We start from the raw sequence: 21535 nt of genomic DNA, 5'->3' as shown, positions 1-21535 counted from the left end.
CCTTCAAAAACAAAATTTTGAGAGTACAAAACTTGCATGTGCTGGTCTGAATAAAAGGTAAAGATGACAAGTTTACGGAACCTTGGTTCTCAAGAGATGCTGAGGCCCTGGTTAGGAGAAAAAAAAAGGAGGTGCCTAGCAGGTATAGGCAAGTAGGAAAGAAATGTTTATGCAGCACAAGAAATGCAAGAGAACATTTTAAAAAGAAATCAGGAAAGCTAAAAGAAGGCATGAAGTTGCTCTAGCAGACAAGGTGACAGAAAATCCCAAGGAATTCTACAGGTATGTTAACAGCAAAAGGATTGCTAGGGACCAAATTGCCAAGGTGTTCCCTCATACCCTATTGGAAGCAAGTGCAGAAATTGCTGGGGCACTAGCAGAGTTATTTAAAACATCCTTAGCAGCAGTAGAGGTACCAGAGGATTGGAGGATTATCAACGTTGTTCTGCTGTTTAAAAAAGGCTCTAAAACCAGGCAATTATAGGCCTGTGAGTCTGACATCAGTTTTGGGAAAGTTATTGGAAAATATTCTAAGGCACCAGATATATAAGCATTTGGATAGACATAGACTGATTAAGGATAGTTAGTATGGCTTTGTGAGTGGTAGGTCATGTCTAACCAATCTTACAGAGATTTTTGAGGAAGTTACCAGGAAAATAGATGAAGGCAAGGCAGTGGATGTTGTCTACATGGACTTTACTAAGGCACTTGACAAGGTCCCGCATGGAAGGTTGGTCAAGAAGTTCAGTTGCTCAGCACTCAGGATGAGGTAGTAAATTGGAATCGACATTGGCTTTCTGGGAGAAGCCAGAGAGTGGTAGTAGAGGCTTGCCTCTCTGACTGAAGGCCTGTGACTAGTAGAGTACCACCGGGATCGGTGATGGGTTAATTGTTGTTTGTGATCTATATCAACAATCTGAATGATAATGTGGTTAACTGGATTAGCAAATTTGCAGATGACACCAATATTGGGGGTGTAGTGGACAGTGAGGAACGCTATCATGGCTTGCAGGGGGATCTGCAGCATCTAGAAAAATGGGCTGAAAATTGGCAGATGGAATTTAATGCAGACAAGTGTGAGGTTTTGCACTTCAGTAGGACTAACCAGGGTAGGTCTTGCACAGTGAACGGTAGGGCACCGAGGAGTGTGGTAAAACAAAGGAATCAGGAAATACAGGTCCATAATTCGATAAAAGTGATGTCACGGGTAGTTAGGGTTGTAAAGAAAACTTCTGGCACATTGGTCTTCATAAATCAATATATTGAGTACAGAAGATAGAATGTTACATTGATGTTGTATAAGACATTGGTGGAGCCTAATTTAGAGTATTGTGTACAGTATTGGTCACCTAGCTACAGGAAAGACGTAAACAAGGTTGAAAGAATTCAGAGAAAATTTACAGTACAAGGATGTTGCCAGATCTGGAAGACCTGAGTTGTAAGGAAAGATTGAATAGGCTAGGACTGTACTTTTTAGAAAGTAGAAGATAGAGAGGAGATTTGATAGAAGTATACAAAATTATGAGGGATATAGATAGTGTAAAAGCAGACATTTTCTACTGTTGTTGAGTGGGACTGCGCCAGAGCTCATGTCTTAAAGGTGAAAGGTGAAAAGTAGGGGAACATGAGGGAAAACTTCACTCAGAGGTTGTGAGAGTGTGAAATGAGCTGCCAGCGTTTGATCCATGTGAGCTCGATTTCAGCATTTAAGAGAAGTTTGGATAGGTACATGGATAGTAGGGACATGGATAGCTATGGTACAGGTACAGGTCATTGGGAGTAGGCAATTTAAATAGCTTTGGCATGGACTAGATGGATTGCTTCTGTGCTGTACTTCTCTATGATGCTAAAATAATTACCTAAACTCGGAGGTTTGGGAAATATGAGGAGAAGTAGCGTAGACCATGACTTTATTCCCTGGAATGAAGGAGATTGAGGGGTGACCTGATAGATAAGATCGAAAATGGCATAGACAGTGTGAAAGCACATATTTTTTTACCACAGAAGGGGATGCTAAAAACAAGAGGCTAAAGCTTTAACATCAGGAGGAAGAGATTTTAAAGGGATACCAGACACAGCTTCTTCATACAAAGGGTACTGTGTATTTGGAATGAGCTGCCAGCAAATGGTTGAGGCAGGCACATTAGGAGCATTTAAAAGCCATCTTGATAAGTACACTGATAGAAAACGTTTAGAGGGCTATAGGCCAAATATGGTCAGATGGGACCAGTTTGTTGGGCAACACAATCAGCATGGGCAAGTAAGACTGGATTCCATGCTATATGAGGTTATGACTCCATTATAGACCAGGTACATAAGCAAAGTGTCTGTTAAGATCGATTGGGAAAGGGAACTTACTTTACCTATTGAAAAGTGGGAAAAAATTCTTCAATTAGTTAATTCATCCTCTATATGTGCTAAACATGCATTGATACAGTTTAAAGTAGTGCATAGGGTTCATATGTCTAAGGATAAATTAGCTCGTTATTACTCTCATATAAATCCTATATGTGATAGATGTCACTCTGAGATATCTTCTTTAACTCATATGTTTTGGTCATGTCCTCTTTTAAAAAAATACTGGAAAGATATCTTTGATATTATTTCAACTGTTTTGAGTATTGATTTACAACCCCACTACATTATTGGTAATAACCTGGTATGGAAGTTGTCCTGTCCAAGACCAGAAGAAGCTGCAGAAGATTATGAACACAGCCCAGCACATCACTTAAACCAATCTTCCATCCTTGGACTCACTTTACACTGCACATTGTCGGAGCAGTGCTTCCAGGATAATCAAGGACACGACCCACCCAGCCAACACACTTTTTGTCCCTCTTCCCTCCAGGAGGAGGCTCAGGAGCTTGAAGACTCCTACGGCCAGATTTGGGAACAGCTTCTTTCCAACTGTGATAAGACTGCTGAACGGATCCTGACCCAGATATGGGCCGTAACCTCCAAATATCCGGACCTGCCTCTCGGTTTTTTTGCACTACCTTACTTTCCCTTTTCTATTTATGATTTATAATTTAAATTTTTAATATTTTCTATCGATTTGTACTCCAGGGAGCACGAAGAGCAGAATCAAATATCGCTGTGATGATTGTACGCTCCAGTATCAATTGTTTGGCGACAATAAAGTACTGCAATTTTTGGTTTACCAATGATAGAACCAAATCTTTTAACATCTTCAGTTTGTCAGATGATTGCATTTCTTACACTAATGGCCAGAAGATCCATTTTGCTGAATTGGAAAGAGATCAATCCCCCACCACATTTCATTGGTTCTCTCAAACTATTTTGTGTTTAAATTTAGTAAAAAATAGAAGTGTTATTTTTGATCCCTCTATTAAATTTGAAAAAACTTGGAGGCCATTTATTCAATACTTCCATACGATGTAATTTGACCTTTTCCAAACCTATTCTATCTCTTTTTAGTATATGTTGAGGGGAGCAGAGTCTACGACACCAATGGTTCTTTTTTTTTATGTTTCACAACAGCCCATGTCTTTTTTTCCTGTAGTTTAGTTGGTTATCTTGTTAGATTAGTTTTTTGGGGGGAGGGTATATATATTTTTTTCTCTTTTTCCCTTTTTCATGTTAATTTGTTTATATATAATATTTGTATCCTATAAGATTGGGAGGTTTAATATCCATGTATTGACTGGGTTTATATTTATATATCATCATTACAACAATGTAATCCCAATAACTTTGTATGATTACCATGTTATGTTAATCTTTATCATTATGATACTAATAAAAAGAAAGAAAGAAAGTGTCTATGCTTCGATTTTTATTTCTCTCAGCAATTTGGAGACAGGCTATTTTACAGTTAAGGATATATCAGTGTTACACAAGGTTGATTTAGAAATAACGTTTAAATAGTTTGTTATTTTCCCCCACATAATTTCACAATTACCAAAATCAGCTGCATTTCAAAGAGTTAAACGTGTTTACTCAAAACGATGGATCAAGGTTGATTTGATCAAATGTGTTCACTTGCTACCTTTGTACTTCAAAATAATGACTATTTTTGAAAAATTAGTTCGGCTGACACTGCATGCCCTCAGTCCATAGTCCAGTTGGTTGAAATAAATAAAATATACCCCACACAACCTTCCACACCCAAATGTTCAACACTTTATCTGACAAATGCTGTATTAAATAAGCTAAATCATCCTGGGTTCAAATTCCTTGCTCAATGTTCCTCAGCTAAATAGTGTAATCAGCCAGATCTCTTGGTCATTGTGACCATGTAATAGGGATCAGGTTCAGCTCCATGCTCAACAAGATGGTGGAAGCAGTGGCCCAGATCGTGTTCACGTTGTCCAGAGCATTGTCAGCAATTATCCTCACAAAGCCTGGCAAACTCTACAATGAACACAAGTGCAAAGTCCCCAGGTTAGCACCAAGTTTCACCAGTGATTTCTCAACTGCTACTGGATTCCAAATGATGTCCAACAACAGAACAGATATGGATGAAACTGCTCCTGCTTTCTGTGACTGATCCACCTTATGGTCTGCAAGATTACTCACTCTAATGTTGATCTTATTGTTGTGACGATACCACTTGATGTTGAATTATGTCATTGCATCACACAGAAACAGACCCTCTTGCCTGCATGCCCATGCTGACCACTGAGTACCTGAAATTATATCAATCCCATTTTCCAGCAATTGGCCAATTGCCTTCTATGCCTTGGTGCTTCCACCAACAGTGCTTTCCAGTTGGCAATAACACTCTGGGTGAAATAAAAAATTTCACGGATGCTCACTAGACCTCCAACTCTTTATCAAAAACCATGGCCTCCTGGTGTTAAACACCTCATCAGTGGGGAAAAAATTCTCACTGACCACCCTTCCTATGATCCTTAATTTTGTAACAATTAATGGGCTTCCAACCTACCCCCTCCACCTTCACTGCAACCTGAGTCTATCCAGTCTCCACTCAAAACAAAAATGTTCAATTGGCAGGCAGCACCTTCTCCTCTCACTACAGTAAAATCATTTCCTTCCTATATTGTGGCAAACAAAAATGCACATAGTATTCCAGCTGTGGTCTAACTACAGTTCAATGTAAATTTATTATCAAAGTACATATGTGTCACTATATATAACCCTGAGATTCATCTCCTTGCACAGTAAATCCAAGAAACACAATAGAATCAATGAAAGACTCCACCCAATCACGAGGAATTCTGCAGATGCTGGAATTTCAAGCAACACACATCAAAGTTGCTGGTGAACGCAGCAGGCCAGGTAGCATCTCTAGGAAGAGGTACAGTCAACGTTTCTGGCCGAGACCCTTCGTCAGGACTAACTGAAGGAAGAGTTAGTAAGGGATTTGAAAGTGGGAGGGGGAGGGGGAGGGGAGATCCAAAATGATAGGAGAAGACAGGAGGGGGAGGGATGGAGCCAAGAGCTGGACAGGTGATTGGCAAAGGGGATATGAGAGGATCATGGGACAGGAGGCCTAGGGAGAAAGACAAGGGGTGGGGGGAAACCCAGAGGATGGGCAAGGGGTATAGTGAGAGGGACAGAGGGAGAAAAAGGAGAGAGAGAGAAAGAATATACACACACACACATATATATATATATATATAAGTAACGGATGGGGTACGAGGGGGAGGTGGGGCATTAACGGAAGTTAGAGAAGTCAATGTTCATGCCATCAGGTTGGAGGCTACCCAGACGGAATATAAGGTGTTGTTCCTCCAACCTGAGTGTGGCTTCATCTTTACAGTAGAGGAGGCCGTGGATGGACATATCAGACTGGGAATGGGACGTGGAATTAAAATGTGCAGCCACTGGGAGATCCTGCTTTCTCTGGCGGACAGAGCATAGGTGTTCAGCGAAACGGTCTCTCAGTCTGCGTCGGGTCTCATCAATATATAGAAGGCCGCATCGGGAGCACCGGACGCAGTATATCACCCCAGCCGACTCACAGGTGAAGTGTCGCCTCACCTGGAAGGACTGCCTGAGGCCCTGAATGGTGGTAAGTGAGAAAGTGTAAGGACAGACAAATAACCAATATGCAGAGACAACAATCTGTACAAATACAAAACAGCAAAGGACAAATGATAGTAATAAATAAGCAATAACTGTAGAGAACATGAGATGATGAGCCCTTGAAAGTGAGTCTATAGGTTGTGGAAACAGTTCAGTAATGGGGCAAGCGAAGCTGAGTGAAAATACCCCTCTGGTTCAACAGCCTTACAGTTGACCGTGGTGATATGGGCCATGAGGCTCTTGTACTTTCTTCCTGATAGCAGCAGAGAAGAGAGCGTGGCCTGGTTTGGGAGCATGGGTCTTTGATGATGGATGCTGCTTTCCTACGACAGCATTCTGCATTGATGTGCTCAATGGTGGGAAGGGCCAATGGAATGACATCTGCTGTGGACCTGCAGTGACAGTCGGCAGATTAGAGTGGATCCAAATCAGAGCTGATATGTTTCATCCCCAACCTCTCAAATCACTTCATCACAGCAGATGTAAGTTTCTACTGGATGATGGTCACTCAGGCAGGTTATCATGTTCTTCCAGACTGGTATAACTGAAGCCTGCCTAAAGCTGGGGTGTACCCCAGACAGCCGAAGTGAGAGGTTAAAGACATCAGTGAACCTTCCAGTTATAGAAACAAAGAGGATGGAAACAAATCCTTCAGTCCCGCTCATCCATGCCAACCAAGTTGCCTAACTGAGCTCTTTCCACCTGCATGCATCTACCCAAAATCCCTTTAAACTTTCCTATCCATAGATCTCTTTGAGTATCTTTTAAGCATTGTAATTGTATCTGCCTCTACCACTTCCTCCACAGCAGCTCATTCCACATACACACCACTAATGCGAAAACTACCACTTGAGGCTCATATTGACAACTTTAAAAGTAGATGAGAACTTTAACAGACAGCAAAGGTGGAACCAAGGCTTTGCTCTCAAAAATTTTCAAAAGGAGATTCATTGGTTTCAATTTGAATAGATTTACATAATCTGGTCACATGTTCCTCGAAAGGAAGGCTGTCTTTCTAACTGTGTAGAAGGTGACAACATGATATCTATCAACAACAGGCGGTGTGTACAGAATATTGGAGTGAAGTACCAAACAGTGAACACAACTATCAATTTAAAAAAAAACAACAGGTATCATTGCCAGCAGGAGAAAAGGTTTCCTGTTTTTTTCTGCTTGGAGATCAAACTGAGTGATTTGCACAATCCTGCATTGGGTGCACAGTCCTACAAGCAACAGCCAATCAAATTCACAGACACACCATCACTTCATGAATGTCAGACACAACAAAACGTTACAGGTAAACACTGAGCTAACAAGTAGGGTATGTTTCAGAGAAATATGGAGAGGATGTGGAAGACAATCCCTTAAAAATGGATATGAATACTATATAATCCATTTGCTTTGTTTATCCAGAGTCTGTTGGATGGAAGTGACCAACAACTCTGATAGAGGCAGATGCCAAGTTTTTAAGCTCACCAGTGGGAGGTGGTGCTTTAGCACTGCTGGCCCACAACCTCGAGGGAGTCTTGATCATAAGCGGGCTGAAACTCCTGAAGACAGGTGGCAGATCAACTGATGATCCCACTGGTGATAGCATAGGACAGTTAACATCTTAGTCCACGTGTATTATTTAACTCTAATCCATTTGCTTTGTTTATCCAGAGGCTATAATAATAAGGAGACTCTCAAGAGTAGAATAAATCCAAAATTCCCCTGTTCATAATTATAAAAGTCCTACTGAACCCACCAGGGAAAAGATATACATTTCAGAACACATTTAGCGAACTGCCTCTTAAACAGTAAGAACAGTGTATGAAAACTAGCTTGACTGGATTTAGGTTTGGAATATGAAAGTGCAGTTTATCCCTATCCCAAACCAAGTGCAGGTCTGCTTGGACATTCGTGTGTACTGAATGCAAATACAGAGGAAGAGAAAAATCACCTTTAATCACAAGCATTAACCCTTCAATTCTACCTGCAAACACACATTAGGTTCTGTGGACATAGTGGAGCTAAATGCATGGGGAACAAGTACAATCAGAATCAGACAGGCAGTACTGGTTAGATGTGAATTTCAAAACATTATTCACAACATCTGAAGTATCTTCTCCTTATTTGACTTGTTTTTGTGTACCTTTAAAACATCTCCAAGCACATCACAGGAGAGTTAACAAACCGCAAGAGGAAATATGAGGCTGAAAAGTACCTACCTCTCGCTGGCAGTTACATTTAGACTGATCATCAAAACACAAAAGTCAGAGAATATAGAGCTGGGAGGAGAGATGTGAGCACAGCCATTGGTTTCACTGCTGAGAACCCACTAGTTTCACTGGGTTTGCTGACCTTTGGTTTAAAAGTTATTTGTTGGTAGGATGTCTTTTTATTTTTCTTTGTTTTTTTTTAAATAATTTCTACTAGATTAAAGTATCTCAAAGTTATATTTTTAAACTGTTCTGTTAAATTATTTATGTCTAGGTTTTCTTTAAGTGTTGCCAATTGAGATATTAAAGGAGTTAAAGAGGTCTTTGACAGCAACAGGAAGCCAAGAAGCCTTCAGGACAGTCTAGGGACAGCTCTGAGGGCCTGCCACTTGAGACATAACAGTAGTTATTGTTCGCAGCTAACTTGCTTTAGGAAACAGCTGCAGGTTCCGGTCCTCCAGGGCGATTAGTTCCAAGGAGAAGTAAAACAACAAGTGGAGCTGACGGAAAAGTGAAGGGAAGAGCATAGGACACCAGCCGGATTCAGCTTGAGTAGGCCGATTAAAGCAGGCAGCTCAAAGTTTGGTCAAAGAGAAAAGTTTACAGTGGGATGTATGGATCGGATAGGTTTATTAAGGAATATAGGGGAGCAAGAAAGGAGCTTAAGAAGGGGCTGAGAACTAGAAGGGGACATGAGAAGGCCTTGGCAAGTAGAGTAAAGGAAAACCCCCAAGGCATTCTTCAATTATGTGAAGAACAAAAGGATGACAGGAGTAAAGGTTGGACCGATTAGAGATAAAGGTGGGAAGATGTGCCTGGAGGCTGTGGAAGTGAGCGAGGTCCTCAATGAATACCTCTCTTCAGTATTCATCAATAAAAGGGAACTTGATGACAGTGATGACAATATGAGTGAGGTTGATGTTCTAGAGCATGTTGATATTAAGGGAGAGGAGGTGTTGGAGTTGTTAAGATACATTAGGACAGATAAGTCCCCGGGGCCTGATGGAGTATTCCCCAGGCTGGTCCACAAGGAGAGGGAAGAGATTGCTGAACCTCTGGCTAGGATCTTAATGTCCTCGTTGTCCATCGGAATGGTACCGGAGGATTGGAGGGAGGTGAATGTTGTCCCCTTGTTCAAAAAAGGTAGTAGGGATAGTCCGGGTAATTATAGACCAGTGAGCCTTACGTCTGTGGTGTGAAAGCTGTTGGAAAAGATTCTTAGAGATAGGATCTCTGGGCATTTAGAGAATCATGGTCTGATCAGGGACAGTCAGCATGGCTTTGTGAAGGGCAGATCGTGTCTAACAAGCCTGATAGAATTCTTTGAGGAGGTGACCAGGCATACAGATGAAGGTAGTGCAGTGGATGTGATCTACATGGATTTTAGTAAGGCATTTGACAAGGTTCCACACGGTAGGCTTATTCAGAAAGTTAGAAGGCATGGGATCCAGGGATGTTTGGCCAGGTGGATTCAGAATTGGCTTGCCTGCAGAAGGCAGAGGGTGGTGGTGGAGGGAGTACATTCAGATTGGAGGGTTGTGACTAGTGGCAGACATCCCACCTCTCCCGGAAGTTACGGGAGTCTCCTGCATATTGATGGCAGCTCCCTGACACCCGCAAATTATATACAATATCTCAGAAATTGATTTTTTTGAGAGGGAGAGTGAGAGCGGGAGCGAGATCAAGCATCCTGATTGGTCCCTCTTTGTGCTAAGTAGGCCTATCGGTTTTCTCTGTGGGTGGGCTTTACAGTCGACCTCTGTCTCTCCATCAGTTCAGTTTCGTGTCCTGCACCACCATGGCAAAGTGTTTCAAAAAATATATAAAACGCACTTCACCGCAGACTACACTAAAGTGTACCCCTGCCTAATAGGGGTCAAAAATAATGACAGTGTTGCTCGTTGTGCTGTTTGCAACAGTGACTTTTCTTTTGCCCATGGTGGGTTAAGACTGTAAAAGACGTGTTGAGGTGAGTTTAACAGGTGTCATTTGTTCATTAGCATAGCTGACATTATTTAAACTAGCTGGGTGGCTGCTAAGGAGCTACTCTATTGATGTCCTACGTGATGAGGCCAAACTCCCTGTAGACTTGCTTAAAGTTGTAATAGAATAAACATGATAATATAATGTAAGTACTTATTTTAATGTCACATTTTCTGCATATACACAACTTGGTTTACAGATTAGACAAAATCACTAAACAAAGTATTACATACACCCTTGGAGGTCAATGGGGGGAGGGAATATGGGGTTGCGGGGGACAGGAGTACTACCTCCCTGAAATGGTGGTGCTACCTCCCTGAAATGAGTTTTTGCAGGGTGGAATGTCTCTAGTGGTGTCCCACAAGGATCTGTTCTGGGACCTCTACTTTTCGTGATTTTTATTAACGACCTGGATGTGGGGGTAGAAGGGTGGGTTGGCAAGTTTGCAGACGACACAAAGGTTGGTGGTGTTGTAGATGGTGTAGAGGATTGTCAAAGATTGCAGAGAGACATTGATAGGATGAAAAAATGGGCTGAGAAGTGGCAGATGGAGTTCAACCCCGAGAAGTGTGAGGTGGTACACTTTGGAAGGACAAACTCCAAGGCAGAGCACAAAGTATATGGCAGGATACTTGGTAGTGTGGAGGAGCAGAGGGATCTGGGGGTACATGTCCACAGATCCCTGAAAGTTGCCTCACAGGTATATAGGGTAGTTAAAAAAGCTTATGGGGTGTTAGCTTTCATAAGTTGAGGGATAGAGTTTGAGTCGCAAGGTAATGATGCAGCTCTATGAAACTCTGGTTAGGCCACACTTGGAGTACTGTGTCCAGTTCTGGTCACCTCACTATAGGAAGGATGTGGAAGCTTTGGAAAGGGTACAGAGGAGATTTACCAGGATGCTGCCTGGTTTAGAGAGTATGCATTATGATCAGAGATTAAGGGAGGTAGGGCTTTACTCTTTGGAGAGAAGGAGGATGAGAGGAGACATGATAGAGGTATACAAGATATTAAGAAGAATAGATACAGTGGACAGCCAGCGCCTCTTCTTCCAGTACAGGAGGACATGGTTTTAAGGTAAGGGGTGGGAAGTTCAAGGGGAATATTAGAGGAAGGTTTTTTACTCAGAAATGCACTGCCTGAGTCAGTGGTGGAGGCAGATACACTAGTGAAATTTAAGAGACTACTAGACAGGTATATGGAGGAATTTAAGGTGGGGGGTTCTATGAGAGGCAGGGTTTAAGGGTCGGCACAACATTGTGGACCGAAGGGCCTGTACTGTGCTGTACTATTCTATGTCCTATGTTCTATGACACACTTCCAAAATTAACAACTGCCTATAATAATTAATTTCAAACTGTAATTCTCATGCATATTTCTCATATTCCTTAGGCACATTCATGGTTGAGCATTCCAGCAAAAATTGTCAAATTTCCAACCGCAGTAGAAGCCCTAGCCATCATTTCCCTTTTTTCCACTGAAGCACTGAAATCAGCTAAAAACCTCCTTAGCAATGAACTTGGACATCAAAAATAAAATAGAAACAGAAGGCTGTCAAGCCCTTCATGCGTGGTTCACTTGGCAATAAGACCACAACTGATCATTCATCTCAACACCACTTTCCTCCAGTAGCAAGTGGATCTCCCAGTTCACCCATGGTTTCCAGTTTTGAGACACTCAGATTGTTTTCTTTGGCACACAGTCTTCCATACACTTGCTGATAAGGTCTGTGATGGTAGTGACATCTAGGCTGGCAACTGAGTCTTTGACTATGGACCAGTGAAAAACTCAAGAGTAGTTGCACTGCAGCTCATTAGCGTTGTGTAATTTTCTCTTATTAATGTCTCAACGTCTAAAATTCCTATCCACTTCTGTCAAGAACATACTCAGTGACTCAAAGGCCATTGTTCCTTTAAGCACAGAATTCAAAAGGTTCACCTCCTATGGGTGAAGAAATCTTTCATTTCTATTCTGAATAGCAATCCCTTGTTTTGAGCATGTGACCCCTGATCCCAGACACCCTGCCCAGGAAAACCTCATCCCTGAATCGATTCTGTCAAGCTGCATTAAAGTTTTATACATTTCAACATCACATCTCATTACAAACCCCAAAGGATAGACTCAATCTGCCTAATTTCTCATCACATGACAAACTCACTATCTAAATCGTGAACTTTTATAGCACTCCCTCAATTTAAGTGCATTCCAATTTCCTTAAATAGAAGTCACACGTGTGCACAATATTACATGGGTTCTCGCCTGCACTCTAAATAATTGTGGCAATAAGTCTCTACTCTTGTCCTTAAATCATCTTGCAATAAGTCCCGTTTACCAAATTGCTTACTGAAACTTCATGTTACTTCAAGTGATTTATGTACAAGGATAGCCAGGTCTGCCTGAATACCAACAATCCTTCAAATTCTCACCATTTTTAAAATACACCCACACACACCTTTTTTTATTTTTAGATGTCTTTGGGTTTTTCTACATTACATTCCACCTATCATGTACTTGCTCTTTTACTTAGCCCATCTACAACTACCCCCTCCATCCGCGCACCCCCCCCACGCATCCTCTTCACTGCCCACACCAAGAATAATTATTCTTCTGACACACACACTCCCTCCAGCTGGTCACTCGGGGGGAAAAAATCTACCAGTTTGCTTATTGTATGAATGTTAGGGTTGAATTTTAACCTTGGCATTGAAACATATAGAATTCTTCAAATATTCAATTATCACTAGTGTTCCTTATAAATAAACGTAATTTAATGGAATTGCAAATGGGGTGCCGCTACAATTGTAGAAGGAATCATGATTTCATTCTAAGAACGAAACACAGCCATGTGCTTGTGATTGAATACAATGGGGAGGAGCACTTTAATTTGATGATAAACATTGCTTAATTAATATCATGTACAATTTTGAAAACAAAGTTTTCAGAATGCTGCTGAATTTGTACCAAAATAATACTGTACAACAAAGGTATTTCTTCCTGAATATTATTGGGTGTATCATAGATTTTGGGCTGCTTATCATGAAATTCACCATGAAATTTCCCTATCATGGACCTTTTTTCCAAAACACCTAATATAATACAAGTAAGGCGATGCCAAGATTAAGGAAGGCATTTTTTGTTGGTCCACAAATCGAACAGGTTATCAATGACGGGCAATTCGAGGAACTGGTGGAACTGCAGAAAATTGTATTGAAGGCATTCAAGGATGTTGTTGAAAATTTTCTTGGCAACTACAGAGCGTCAAACTATGTGCAGCTGGTTAACAACATGCTTCAAACATACAAAACCATGAAGAGCAATATGTGACGATTGATTCATTTTCTGCATTCCCATTTAGACTTCTTCCCTGCAAGTATTGGCACTGTCAGTGATAAGAATGGTGAAAGTTTTCACTAGGACATTGCGAAACGATATCAGGGCAACTGGAACCCTTCAATGCTGGCTGATTATTTTTGGACACCTAAGCGAGAAGCATCATTTGCTGGGTACAAACACAAATCATCAACAAAACATTTTTAGCTTAGTTGAACTATTGCAAAGTGTTAGCAGTTATGCAATTAAACATATTATATTCAATAAAAGTTACTTGCTCATTCATCCACATTTCTGCATGATAAAAGTAGGCTGAAATTATATTTGTGTTCAGCTTCAAGTGGTCTAACATAACCACAAAAATAATCTGAGGAAGTAATGCTTTTGAAAATAACTTCCTGTTGAGTGTTATTTGAAGACAAAATTCAGTTTTCTAAGAAGTTGGGAGCATTAAAAATAGGTAAGTATAATGAAGCCCGTGCCTGTTAATTAGTGTTTCTCATTAAGCACATGTATATCATGTGCGAACTCTGCTACTTAACTGGACCAAGTATCTGGTATACAAAGAAATGATGTGGCTTTAAAAAAATAAGGTTAAGTTTTATTCCCATTGGTGACAGCTTAGTTAAGAAGCATATAGCAAAGTTACCCAGACTCAGCAAAATACAGGCTGAATCTCAAAACTGCAGAGTTAGCTCAGCTCAGTCATATTGCTGACTGAAGGGCAGGTACCCTGTGGCATATGGCGACCCTGAGGTCTCTGTCTTAAGAGACCATGTCAGAACGTCTTTCAGGAAGTTGAATCCTCACAAGGCATCAGGGCCCAAAGGTGTACCTGGTCGGGCACTCTCAAAGTGTGCCAAACAACTGGCAGGACTGTTCCAGAACACCTTTAATCTCTCACTGCTGCAACCAGAGGTTCCGGCCTGCATCAAAGGGACATCAATCGTACAATTGCCTAAGAAGAGAAGGATGAACTGCCTTAACGATAATCGTCCAGTTGCACTCACACCTACTATGATGAAGTGCTATGAGAGGTTGGACATAGCCAGTATTAACTCCTGCCTAAGCAAGGACCAGGACCTGCTGCAATTTGTCTATTGCCACTATAGGTACAGAGCAGACGTAATCTCACAAGCTCATCTGGACAACAGCAAAACTTACGTCAGGCTGCTCAGCATTCAACACCATCATCCCCTCAGTTCTAATCAACAAGTTTTAAAACCTGGGCCTTTGGAAATAACATCTCCTCCAGGTGTACCTCAAAAAATGCGTGCTTAGCCTGCTACTCTGTTCTCTCTACAACCATGACTAGGTGGCTAGGCACAGCTCAGGTACATACATAAATCTGACAGTGACACAACTGTAGTTGACAGAATCTCAGATTGTAATGAGAAGGGAAATAGATCAGCCGGTTGATTGGAGTTGCAATTACAACCTTGCACTTAACGTCAGTAAGACCAAGGAATTCAGCAAATGGAAGTCAAAAGATAACACACCAGTCCTCTTCAAGGGATCAGCAGTGAAAAGAGTGAGCAGTTTTAAGTTTCTGGCTGTCAACAATCTCTGAAGATCTATCCAGGGCCCAACATATTGATAGAGTAACAAAGAAGGTATGGCAACAGCTATATTTCGTTAGGAGTTTGAGGAACATTATAGGTCAGCAAAGGCTCTCACAAATTTCTAGTGAAGGAGAGCAGTCTAACTGGATGCATCATCATCTGGTACGGAGGAGTCACAGCAGAGGATCAGAAAAAGCTGCAGAAAGTTGTGAATACAGCCAGCTCCCCCATCACCCAGGACGTGCTCTCTTCTCAGTGGTTCCATCACAGACGAGGTACTGGAGCCTGAATACACACACTCAACATTTTATGAACTGCTTCTTCCCTTCCACCATCAGAATTCTGAGCAGAACCAACTCATGAATATGACCTCATTATTTTTGCTCTCGTTTTGCACTTTGTTTAATTTTAATGTATATATTTATTTCTTATTGTAATTTATAGCATTTTACGTATTGCACCCTACTGCTACTGCAAAACAACTTTCACGAAATACGTTAATGATAATAAACCTGATTCTGATTCTAATTCTGATTAACTATAGTCCTTTACAATAGGATTGGGAAAAGTAAACCAGTGTACAGCAGCCAAGTATACATCTTTATGTGATCAATTTGTTTACACCTACCATATTCAAATTTTATCTAGATTTAAACATGAAAAACCTCGTAATAACGACATCCTTTCAAATATATCTAACATTATTTTCATAGGACTCATAAGTAATGTTTTCCTCAAATTCAAAAAAATCTCTAATTCTGCACTTCACTAAAATTTACTACAACTGCTCTAAGAAATTGCAAACAATTTGTTCCTGCTATTCTGTTTTTGATATACATCTGCTGATCCTATTTGATCTCGTTCTTTCATGGTTGACAAATTTAGCCCAAATGCAGAATTTCCAGCTCCCTTTGCAATTCAATAGGTATATTTAATATCAGAGAAATGAGTACAATATACTGTACATCCTGAAATTCATCTTCATATTTGAATCTATCAATAACAAACCCCTTTGTAATCGGACAAATACATATCAAGCATGGTAAATAATTTTTTTCTGTGACTTATGTTAACCACGCTAAAATAATTTCAATACAAATGGAGAGAACAGATTTTCCAAGATTCAAGTACATTTATTATCAAAGAATGTATAAATTATGCAACCTTGAAATTTGCTTGCTCACAAGCAGCCACAAAGCGAGGAAACCCAAAGAACCCAATTAAAGAAAAACGAACAAAAATAAAAATAGAAGACGAACACCAAAGTCAGCCTGGTTTCCAGCAAATTGTAAGCTGGTTCAAAGCTGGTGACAGAGAAGTTCAGAGAGAAGAATAAGGTAATGAGTGCTGTGACTACTCTTCACTTTTAATTTTAAAGCATCAAATATGATATTGATCTTTGTCTGTAATTGAGTTAATTCTACCAAAATAGCACAAATTCAATCCTCAAAGAGCCTTAATTATATTTCTTTGACACATGCAATCTAATTAAATTATTGCTCACAAAGCTACCCCCAGTTCCATGGATATCTGCACAGAACTGCATTTTGCATGAACTATCAGTATACCAATCTGAAATTAAAATGTGTTAAGTGCTGGAAGGCAGAAATAAAACAGAAGATGATGGAAGAGTCTTGCAAGTCAGATTTTTGAACTATAACAGGTCAAACAGAAAAACGAACTGCTTTTTCATCCATAAAAGCTGCCTGATCTGTTAATTGTTTCCAGCAATTTCTGTTTTTAAACTCGGATTACATACAGATAGCTGGTAAATAGCTGTACAACATAGTGATATCCAAACACAAGGCTGAGTATTTGATTATGATAAATGAAGGACACTGAAAGGAACTGATAGTTAAATTTAGTCGAAGAATAACATAGCAGATCTCAAGTGGAGATGTTCAATTGCATCCACAATTTCCCATAACGAAACAATCCATTCCTGGTTGAAGAAATGAACAGCCAGTTATAGTTAGAACTGAAGGGGGTACAAAACAATATGATCAAACCATTTAAAAGGTCAGGAGTGGTCTATGGGTCAATAATCAGGAGATGTATACAAGACGAAACCAGGAACTTTCAGGATAGAGGGCTGCTTTATTTAAACAAGCTCTGAAATGCACCATTGGATGGTAATTGAGGTGTTATTCAGTGAACTTATAAAAGAATTTTGTTGGAAATTAGAACAAAGCAACAGAATGGGAACAGAGATTTAGAGCTGCTGCACTCTAGTCAAAACACATCAACATACTTATTCTGGGTTGCTAAGGTATTTTTGGAATCAACTAGCATGTTTAGTTTTTTATGGGGGGGTAATACTTAGTTTATTCTTTGAGCAGGAGCTTGGGTCAATCCACTCTGGTGGCAAAGGACAACTGTTTCTATTTGGCACAAATGGAGATTAGCAAAGATGGGTTTTAACAAGAAGGCTGGACAGAATGGAATATTGAGGTTTCTGTTGTTTCTGTTTGTCTTCAACAAAGCTTCTTGTAACTTATTTCTGTGCACATTCTGATCTTTTTTTCCTGATTCAGTGTTTTAAACAATTTGAAACATTTTCCTAAGCTTGCTTTTAATTGATGTTCAACAATTTGAATTTTCTCTTTGATCCTCTCCTCCTCCTTTGTCATGCAGCTTTCATCTAATTTCAATCCCTTGCAATTAAGATGATGCATTTCATTATCATTAATTACTGGCATTTAATGTCAATTTTCATGGGTATTTTTCCTGTGGTACACTTACTCAACTAATTCTCACTAGATGGTCCTTTAAAGCTAGAACTTGCACCAAGATAATATTCGGCAACATCTCCACTTAATTAGATCAAAACTTTCCACCACAACTCTTGTTCAACATGTTATACCAAGATGCGTTCTTCTGCAAGTTTACTTGGAAGCTGGCCTCCTATCTGACCACTTTAATTCAGCATAATTACGTAATTACTACCTACATCTTTAAAAAAAAACTCGTATCTGCTTAAAACAAAATCAATCTAACCTTTACTGATTAGCCTTTTTTTCCCCTTTACCTTAGCTACATCCATTCAAAAGCATGAAATACTTGCATGCAAGTACTGGCAATCTTCTTTCACCTTTGTCAACTGGCTTTGATTTATGAGTCATCATTTCAACAATGTGCATTGCCAGGCTATTAATTCCCAGGAGCAACAGGGCATACTCCTATTACCCTCACAATGTTCACCTTTTCTTTTTCAACAGCGGTCACACAGCAATGCCAGTCAGAAGCCCAGATTTCCTTTCTCCCCTCAAGATTACAGGCTACTGAAGTACAAAGGGAGCAGCTTCAAATGACTCAATGTAACAAAATGCCAACATGTTAGATTTCATAATTTTTGCAAATAAGTTTGATTTTCTTTGATTTTCTGATGCTCCATTACAGAACGGCACACTGAGGAAGAAATTCACAGTCGGTCTATAAATGATTGTGGCAGTTTCAGCCATTGATTGCACACTGCAAACTTGGTTACTCCCACAACACCCCCCAAGCTCATGAACCCTATCATCATGAAGAACAAGACTAACAAATGCAATGGGAGCACCATCCCCTGTAGATTCCTCTTCAACTCAAGGCCATCTTGACTTGAAAATATATCACTGTTCCCGAATATTGGTGCAACAACAGTAAGAGGATTGTCATCAGAAAGGCTGCAATATTTCAAGATAGTGGCTCAACACCATATTAATAAGGAAATAAGAAATAGAAGGAGTAGGCGACTTGGCCTATCAGACCAATTCCACAATGCAATAAGATTAAAGTACATTAAGTATCATTTTAATGTACTTAATTCATAATTACTTAAAGATTCATCAGACAGATTCATCAGTCTGTCTTTTGAACTGAGCTTCTACAGCCCTTTTGGATAGGAAATTCCAAAGACTCACTAGCTTTTGGGTATTTCTCATCACTTTGCTACTGAATGAACAATCCTGTATTTTGAAACAGATCCCTGATTTAAGAAAGCTCTGCTGTAGGAGACTTCATTCTTTAAAGATAAAGATTAGCTTTATTTATTACATGTACAGTGCCTATAAAAAAGTATTCACCCCGTCTTATAAGTTTTCATGTTTTATTGTTTTATACTGTTGAATCACAGTGGATTTAATTTGGTTTTTTTGACAGGATCAAAAGAAAAAGACTCTTTCATGTCAAAGTGAAAACCGATCTCTACAAAGTAATCTAAATTAATTACTATTATTAAACACAAAATAATTGATTGCATAAGTATTCACTCCCTTCAAGTCTGTATTTAGAAGATGCACCTTTGTCAGCAATTACAGCCTTGTGTCTGTATGGATAGATCTCTATCAGCTTTGCATATAGGTACATTGCAATTTTTCACCATTCTTCTTTACAAAACTGCTCAAGCTCTGTCAGATTGCATGGGGATTGTGAGGGAACAGCCCCTTTCAAGTCCAGCCATGAATTCTCAATTGGATCGAGGACTTGGCCACACCAGGACATTAACTTCATTGTTTTTAAGCTTCGGCTCGATGCTTGGGGTCATTGTCTTGCTGGAAAACAAATCTTCTCCCAAGTCGCATTTCTCTTGCAGACTGCAACAGGTTTTCCTCCAAGATTTCCCTGTATTTTGCTACATTCATTTTACCCTCTACTTTCACAAGTCCTCCAGGGCCTGCTGCAATGAAGCATCCCCACAGCATGATGCAGTGACAACCATGTTTCACGGTAGGGATGATGTGTTTTTGCTGATGTGTGGTGTTCGGCTTATGCTAAACATAGTGTTTAATCTGATGGCCAAAAAGCTCAATTTTGGTTTCATCATACTATAGAACCCTCTTCCGGCTGACGTCAGAGTCTCTCACATGCCTTCTGGCAAATTCTAGCAGAGATTTCATGTGAGCTTTTTTTCGACAGCGGTTTTCTCTTTGCCACTCTCCCGTCAAGCTGTGATCAGTGAGGCACCCAGGCAACAGTTGTTACATGTGCAGTCTCTCCAATCTCAGCCACTGAAGCTTGTAACTCCTCCAGAGCTGTCAAAGGTCTCTTGGTGGCCTCCCTCATGGTCACGCAGTTTTTGAGGAAGGCCTGCTCTAGGCAGATTTACAGCTGTGCCATACTCTTTCCGTTTCTTGATGATTGACTTTAACTGTACTCCAAGGAATATTCAGTGACTTGGAATTTTTCTTGTATCCTGTCTGTCTGCCTGTATCTTGTTTTACGGCGGTTGGCATCCAGCTTAATGGTGCATTACCGCCACCCTCTGCTCCAGAATGTGCACTAGACATACATTCTAAATCCCTACACACACACAAACCTACACTTCACCCTCCCATCTTTGACCATCCTAGTATCCTATTCCTGTTTATTTGTCATATTCTATAAAAAACCCCTGTACCCCTTAAAAACACTAAAAATAACCGTTGTGCTCTCTCACCCATGCCCAGCAACCCTTTTAATGTGAATTCCTGCATCCCCAACTCCCTTAATTTATTTCTCATCATCTCTCTCTGTATCCCATACTTCCTGCAACACAAAACTACATGTTCTACTGACTCCTCTTCCTGACATTCCTCACACAATCCTGTCTGGTGTTTCCCTATCATTTTCAATGTTTTGTTTAATGCACAATGCCCCAGCCTTAACCTAGTCCACACAATTTCCTCTCTTCTGTTTCCATTACCTACCCTAGTAACTGCAACACTCTTTTGTATTTGATATAAATGCCTCCCTTTCCCCTCCCTGTCCCATCTTTCTTGCCACATTCGGTTGACTTTTTCCCAGATTACACACTTAACCTCTGCTTTACTGATACTAATGTGCATTTCCACATTTTCTTTCTTTAACGCCCTCTTTGCCAACTCATCCACCCTCTCATTCCCCTTCACTCCTACATGTCTGGAACCCATAGAAATTTTACCTGACCTCCCTGATTTGCAATTCTCGTAACTAACTGAAGGACTTCATAAAGTACATCTTGCCGACTGTTTGTGTGAAAAGACCTTAAACTTGCTAGAACTGAGGATGAATCTGAACATATCAATGCTTTGACTTGTCTGGCTTTCTGCACCCATTGCAACGCAACCAACACCGCCAGCATCTCCACTGTAAACACCCCTAACTTATTAGATGTTCTTCTGCTGATTCCAATTTCTTTTGCTGGTATGACCACCCCAAACCCTGTCACTCCTGTTGCAGGTTCCTTCGCACCATCCGTATAAATGTGAGTATAATCTCTATACTTTTCCATCACATGACAGTTAAATGCATTTACCAAATCTGTTTTATATCTCTCTTTCCTTTTTACCTCTAACAAATGCCAGTCTATGTCAGACCATACAAGCTTCCATGGAGCTACAACCGGATAAACTACTGAAGGACTTATCCTCAGATCAAATATTCCACATTCTTTCGCGATATCATTCCCTACCGGACTAAAGGTATCCCTCTGAAACCTCCCATTTTCCCAGC

At 40.3% G+C, this 21535-nt stretch overlaps 1 protein-coding gene across 13 annotated transcripts in view; it reads right to left on the bottom strand.

Annotated features, from left to right (window-relative positions):
- inpp4b (inositol polyphosphate-4-phosphatase type II B) overlaps positions 1-21535 on the bottom strand; it is an 813686-nt gene that overhangs the window by 192975 nt on the left and 599176 nt on the right. The window contains exon 1 of one of the 13 annotated variants that reach the window (XM_072256186.1): positions 14359-14375. The exons of the other annotated variants lie outside the window; for them this stretch is intronic. The gene's annotated coding sequence lies outside the window, so the exon portion shown is untranslated. Of the gene's footprint in view, positions 1-14358; positions 14376-21535 lie in introns of those variants that run through there. 13 annotated transcript variants of the gene reach the window in all.

Source organism: Mobula birostris, chromosome 4, assembly GCF_030028105.1.
Source record: "Mobula birostris isolate sMobBir1 chromosome 4, sMobBir1.hap1, whole genome shotgun sequence".
In the NCBI taxonomy this organism is placed as follows: Eukaryota; Metazoa; Chordata; class Chondrichthyes; order Myliobatiformes; family Myliobatidae; genus Mobula; species Mobula birostris.
The sequence above is the reverse complement of the archived record's forward strand: the minus strand, read 5'-3'. Positions and strand labels throughout refer to the sequence as shown.